The 7,500-nt window shown below is 42.3% G+C and overlaps 1 protein-coding gene across 1 annotated transcript in view; it reads left to right on the top strand.

The window, feature by feature from the left end:
• The window catches only part of LOC143281199 (uncharacterized), a 48,467-nt gene that overhangs the window by 221 nt on the left and 40,746 nt on the right, over positions 1–7,500 (top strand). The window lies entirely within an intron of this gene.

Below are 7,500 nucleotides of genomic sequence, written 5' to 3'. Positions count from 1 at the left end.
AGTGTTCATACTGATGTCTTTGTTTGTTGTTGATAGACAGAGTTATGTTGTTGTGTGATGTTAATATATACAGGTTTCCGCGTGTGTGTGTGTGTGTGTGTGTGTGTGTGTGTGTGTGTGTGTGTGTGTGTGTGTTTGCTATCTGTATACGTTTGTTAGTGTAGGTCTGTGGATTCATCTGTTTATCCATTTATTCAAGCCCACTTACTAAATTTATTTGCTCATTAATTTTATTCACCCATGCTAGTGTCTCTAAATTCATGGGTGCCTTTTCTTTCCCCTTATCTTTCGTCGGTTGATATAATTTTTATATTCGCCCGGTGTTGGTTTTTTTAAATTTTTATTTTAAAATTTTTTTTTATTCATTCATACCTCGTTCTCTGTTTCGTTCTTTCTTTCTTTCTCCACTTTCCATCTTCTAACGTCTGTCACAATGTCTTTTTTTTTTTCATTTTGATATCTCTCCTCATTCCTTCACTCTTTTATTTCACCCCTTCCATCCTTCCTTTCTTCTTTCTTTCTTCATTCTTTCTTGAAAACAAAAGTTAATTCTGATATTTTCCTTTCTTTTTTTTCTTTCTTTTCCCCCCCTTGACTTCCAGAAAGCAAGCGTTTAGAGACATGTATATTTGGTCGGCAATTAACTGCCATGGGATTACAAGTACACTGATGCACGCACGCACTCACTCATTCCCCTCTCTCTCTCTCTCTCTCTCTCTCTCTCACACACACACACACACACACACACACACACACACAATCGCACAAAGACCAGACCTATTGATACAGTCTCACATGTGCGTCGTACGTGAAGGAACGTGTCCAAACAAAGGTTAACAAAAACACCAGTGTTCGACAATGGGACCACAAGAGCCGGGACATCATTAGCCGTAGTGATTGTGAGGTACAGGATGGACTTAACGACCTGTCTGGTGCCGATCACTATATAAACTATACACTATATACACTGATGGGCAGACTTTCTGGGGAGTTGGGGGGGAGGGGGGGGGGGGGGGGTGGGGGGGGGGGGCGAGAGGTCAAGGGGTGTGTGTACCGGGGTGAACGAATTCCAGAACTAAACGGTTGTAGGACTGGGAAGGTGGCAGGGGGCAGAGCGAGGGGAGGAAGCGTGGTGTGTGTGTGTGTGTGTGTGTGTGTGTGTGTGTGTGTGTGTGTGTGTGCGTGTGTGTGTGTGTGTGTGCGTGCGAGAGAGAGAGAGAGAGAGAGAGGGTGTGTGTGTGTGTGTGTGTGTGTGTGTGTGTGTGTGTGTGTGTGTGTACGTGCTCGCGTGTGTGTGCAGGAAGGGATGTTGAATGGGAGAAAAGATAGAGGGAGAGACTTCGGAAGTGAAATCGTTCAACTTCTTTGCAAATCTGAATCTGTTAAAGATGCACTACAACAAATCCCAGGGTTTGGGGTTTGGGGGAGGAGACTGAAAGAGAGAGAAAGGGGGGGGGGGGGGGGGTAGACTGAGAGACAGACACAAAGATACAGAGAGAATGAGAGTGACAGAGATTAACAGGAAGAAAGACTCGGAGATAGAGAGTAGATTAACTGCGGCAGACAAATTGAAGGGGTTAAGTCGGAAATTCTCTCTCTCTCTCTCTCTCTCTCTCTCTCTCTCTTACACCCCCACAAACACAAGAGACAGAGAGATGGAGAGAGAGCGAGTTTTCTCGGTAGATTTAAAGGTGGGTTTCTTAACAACCATACCCTCTTTGTAAATCACTCATTACGTTCTGGAAAATGATTCACATACGCATGCGTATGCGCATTTCCGTCTGACGCAAACGTCACAGTTACACCAGCGAGGGTTGTTATCGTCCCTCAGATTCATTTTATGAAAGAGAAATTTTTGAAAATGCACGAGAAGAAATAGAACAGTCACACCATGTCTGTGCACGCGTTCGTTACTTTTGCCGCAGTTTCAGTGAATGACAGTAAAATATTGTGTACTTAATAGGCAGCGAGAGTGTGATCTAAATGCAAACTACAATAAACCAACATTTTACGCCACATGCATGCTTCATTTTATCAACAACAACAATAACAAATATATAGCCTTTCTAGTTTGGTTTCATGGTTGTTCCGAAAGCATCCCGTAAGATGTTCGTGTCATTCAGGCCTCGTTCAGCTCGTAGTATGTTCTTAACGTAAACCATCGACGGTCTTCAAGGGAATCCAACAATTTCCATTTAGTGCATAAAGACAGTAGCCAAACACATACGCTATAAAATCACCTTGATGATGAAGAATGCACCTAAACGTTGTAAATGGCAAAAACAGTATTTTCCATTTCAATGGACACTTTTTTTCTCGATATTGTTGTGAACATATCGAGAGGAAGTTGCAAACATTTTGTCGAGTTGAACGTTGCCAAAACCATTATTGTCGAGTAGCAAAGCAAAGCTGACATGCTGAACATTAGAAACAAACACTGGCACACGTCTCGTTCAATGAACAGTTATTCTAAACAAAAACAAATCCTGACTAGGGGTACTTGCTGGAAAAGATACATGTGCTTGCATAAGAGTTTGCTTAATGGAAAAACCATGAAACCTGAGTGTTCCCAAAGATGAGCATGCCAAGCTGCCAACACATTCAAGGGTTTGGGTGAATAATCATTCCAATGCATCCAAAAATTAGACTGAATGCAGTACTGGGAACGTTTATAACTGGCCTTCATTGTTGCTGACACTGCCCTCTCATTCCCAGCTCTGTTCCCCCGCCCCTCCTCTCTTTCGGTCTGCTCCTCTCCTTTCGCAATTAGTTGGCAAGGCAGTGTCTAAGTGTTTGCTTGTTTTTTGTGTGTTTTTTTTTTGGTGTGTGGGTTTTGTTTTCCTCTCATTTTCTTACAAAAACAAAATGACTGCAGGAAAATCTAAATCAGATTTTGGAATTGAAGAAGTCCATTGTCTTTTTAAATCGTAAAAACAGCGTAGTTTTTTTGTTGTTTTTTTTCATCTTAGTTCACTTCTTATGTTTATAGTACATCATTTCAACACGATATAAACAAACTCTTCGCAAAAGCAAGATGTAGCGGCTTGGCAGCTTCAGACATGCTGTTCAATGTCTGTTCAACTTGCAACCCACGCCATTGACAATATATCACAGCTGAGCGGAGCCAACAGTGACAGTTGAACCAAACCAAAATCGAGTCAAGCAGTGAAAAAGATATTGACACTGACACTTAACACCAATACTTTTACAATAATAGAAAAGGAACTATCGTGATTGTTTCTCATCATCTAACTTGTCACCAGCCCTAACGCAGCAACTGAAGCTATGGTTCCTTAGCGTTTCTGTTAGGCGTCACCTCTTTTGCTGTCACATAGCTCTGCCCACGCCCTATCCAGTCTGGCAAGATAACCATTCAGTCGAATTGCGACTTCGGTTGTTGTTTTTCGGCTACTAATGGCAAAGATGTAGCACAGATGAACAGAGCTTGATAAAAAAAAACAAAAAAAAAACGGTAAAGATTTATATTAGCAGCAGTGTGAGACTGACAAAACGACTGGCAACACACACACACACACACACACACACACACACACACACACACACACTGGTGCAAACTCACACAACACACGGTCTCAATAAAAAGGACAACCAGTATTCGCGTCCTGATACTGATATAAACTTTTGCCAACATGCTCTTGCACGGTACTCACCATTGGTGCTTGCAGTCGGCCGGGTTTCAGTTCAGAAACTGAAAGGGGGCAGTCCAGTCCTCTCTGCTCTGATTCTTCTTCCCCCGCCATGTTCTTTCTTCTCATTATCGTTTCACTCCATTTACTTTATTGTTCCGCTTCGTTGACAGTCACCTGTGATCAGTCTGTGAAGTCATAGAGCTGAGAAGACACTGACTCTTCCTTCCGATGTACTCATATCACTGAAGACAGGGTGAAGTCCTATTTTAGCGTCCTGAATTCATGGACCTGTTTTGCTGGCAATATTTCAGTTCAGTTCAGTTCTTGGGACGTTTCATAATCCTCGCGGCTTTTTACTGTCCCAATCTAATAATAAACCAATAAGTTATTATTGGAGTTGCCAGTGCAGTCGCTCAGGAGTAATGATAATAACTGTTATTATTCATCATAGGGGAATTTGTTGTCCATAGATAAACGATATTACCATTAGTAGATGTTGTAACTCATTTTCAGTGGTTTACTTATCTTATTTTGAACGTTATTTTAATCATTTTTGATGCGGATTAAGTCACAAAATTAACATGCACAGACAGGACTTCTCGTAAGATTTTCTTGTTGTTCTGATTATCTGTGCAGTCCATTGTGAAATGTTCCATAGAAAAAACTGCTTGAACCAAACAGGTCGCAGTCCTAAACACGTGGAATCCTGAACTTGGACACATGTACAAGCAGCCGTTACACAACCAGTTTGCCCCCCACCCCCACCCCCACACACACTGCAGACGACAACGTCTGTTGGCTCTAGTCCACAGAAAACAACACAACTTCTTCTTCTGCGTTCACTCGTATGCACACGAGTGGGCTTTTACGTGTATGACCGTTTTTACCCCGTCATGTAGGCAGCCACACTCCGTTTTCGGGGGTGTGCATGCTGGGTATGTTCTTGTTTCCATAACCCACTGAACGCTGACATGGATTACAGGATCATTAACGTGCGTATTTGATCTTCTGCTTGCATATACACACGAAGGGGGTTCAGGCACTAGCAGGTCTGCACATATGTTGACCTGGGAGATCGTAAAAATCTCCACCCTTTACCCACCAGGCGCCGTCACCGTGATTCGAACCCGGGACCCTCAGATTGACAGTCCAACGCTTTAACCACTCGGCTATTGCGTCCGTCAACACAACAACTTTGCACACTGTCCACTGCCACTTGAACAAGATTTGAACTCATTCCATTGGAGGCAGCAGGACTGACGAAAGGAAGGCAGTAATCCACACTTGTTCCCCTCCTCTCCTCTGTGTGACTGAGGGAGTGAACGTCCACTCATTGTTGTGACCATTACACATTCCGTCTCGAAGGGAGAACTTGTGAATGTTGCCGAAAGGAGCATGAATGACAAACCTGCACACAGACTTGGAAAAATAACCCAGTGAAATCAACAACCTGTCATCCTTGACATGAAATGCCTTTTTCATCGCATGAAACACGTGAATCACGTGAACTCTGTGCAGACCTTCAGCCGTCCAGACGATGTTCACTCATGAACTGTTTTTTTTTCTTTTCTTTTTTTCTTTTTCTTTTCTTTTTGTACGTGCAGTTTAGCACACACTCTCTTCATATCTTGAAGGACGAGAAGGAGGAGAGGTTTGGGTGGGGAGGGGGGGGGGGGCGAGAGGGGGGGACGGAGAGGGAGAAGGGACTGGGATTTGTCCACCGTGATGGAAAAGTTTAACTTTTTGTGTTAATGTCTCAGACTCGGCCACTCCTTTCTAAACGTAATACTCTCTCTCTCTCTCTCTCTCTCTCTCTCTCTCTCTCACACACACACACACACACACACACACACACACACACACATAATGAAAGAAATCTGATATGTCCATTATATATAACATTCAAGAAAGATGAATCACATTTTGTTTTATGCTGTCCAGCTCTAAGTGAGATTACACTTAAATTTATTCCTTCCAAGTGCTACCAATTTCCGTGTGCCCTTAGATTAAGTCTTCTGAGGTCACCCACAAGACTGACAACGTGATGAGCGTAATCTGTCATGTTTCTTATACAAAGCGTTCAAACTTAGAGACATTCTAATCTCGTAGTGCGTCATGAATTATTGTTTCGCATTTCAAGTGCTATTTTGTTGAAATCTGATTTTATTCTTGAAAGTTTTGTAATGGTATTTGTTCACTTACCCCTTCATGGGGGGCCATGGCCTGATGAATTAACCATTCGCATTCGCACTCTCTCTCTCTGTCTCTGTCTCTCTCTCTCTGTATCTCTCTGTCTCTCTGTCTCTGTCTGTCTGTCTGTATATGTGTCTGTTCTTTCTAAGAAAATACCACCGTGATCCATGAATATTTCGGCTGAGCCTTTTGTTTTCACCACCCAACAAAGAGATAATATGGAATTTATTACTATAATTTTACTATGTTTACATAAAGCCTTAAAAATACGTGCAGTTGCTGTTAGTTATACATTTTGCTTGATAAGATGTTTTCTTTGTATAATTATATTATTGTTTCGATTGTAACTTACTCGTTCAGGTCCATGCAGAATGGGGCGATGGTCTTCTGAATAAATATATCATTTCAATTTCAATTTCAATTTAAGTTTCAATTTCAATTTCAGTTTCTCTCTCTCTCTCTCTCTCTCTCTCTCTCTCTCTCTCTCTAACTCATTTACACTGATTTAAATGTGCAGGTGTGTTTTATGTGTATATTTATTATGCATATTATGTGCATACATGCCTAGGTATGCATGTAAGGATATATATAATAAACAGAAGTGAGACAAGATGCAAGTTAATCGTCTGTAAACTGAATTCACAGAAATTTGTCTTTTGTCTCCAGCGTACGTAACACTGAAGACATAAAGCGCAATATCATTTTTTAGAACATGACCATTCATTAAGCTATGCATCATAATAACTTCATTAATCGAATCAGTGTTGACTTGGTAAAACACACACACACACACACACACACACACACACACACACACACACACACACACACACACACACACACACACACACACACACACACACACACACACACCCAAAAACCGTGTCATTTCTTGCAGCACATAAACTCATCACTCACATACATACACACTCACATACATACACACTCAGTCACTCCACCAACCTCACTCGGTCCTTTCACAAGTCAGAACACGTTGGCAACAGCTGAAAGATGTATGCATCTATGTATTTATTGAAGGTGTGTCATTATGATAGTGTGCGTGTACACACACACACACACACACACACACACACACACACACACACACACACACACACACAGAGGCACATACACAAACGCATGCACACAGACACACGCATGCACGCACCCATCCACCCACCCACCCACCCATCCACACCAATCTCCCACGACGTTTACCGGTTAAAAAGCGTGAAGCAATTTAAACGGTGCTTGCCCTCAAGGAGACTTATTCTTACGAGCTACTGGCACGCCGAACAACAATCGATACCTAGACCCGTATACTTATCGCCAAGGCTGGTCTGAAAGAGCCGTTCTAGCAGATTCAAGTTTGCATAGCGTAAAGGCTGTTCCTAATTTTGCATAGCGTTAAGTCTGTTCCTAAGTCAGCATAGTGTTAAAACTGATTCCGAAGTTTGCATTGCGAAAGACTGTTCCGAAGTTTTCATAGCGTTAAAACTGTTCCAAAGTTTGCACAGCGTAAAGGCTGTTCCTAAGACTGCATAGCGTTAAGACTGTTCCTGAGTGTGCATGACGTAAAAGGACTGTTCCTGAGTGTGCATGACGTAAAAGGACTGTTCCTGAGTGTGCATGACGTAAAAGGACTGTTCCTAAGTTT

The sequence above is a fragment of the Babylonia areolata genome, chromosome 4 (assembly GCF_041734735.1).
Source record: "Babylonia areolata isolate BAREFJ2019XMU chromosome 4, ASM4173473v1, whole genome shotgun sequence".
NCBI lineage: Eukaryota > Metazoa > Mollusca > Gastropoda > Neogastropoda > Buccinidae > Babylonia > Babylonia areolata.
This window is presented reverse-complemented; position numbering and strand designations above follow the sequence as displayed.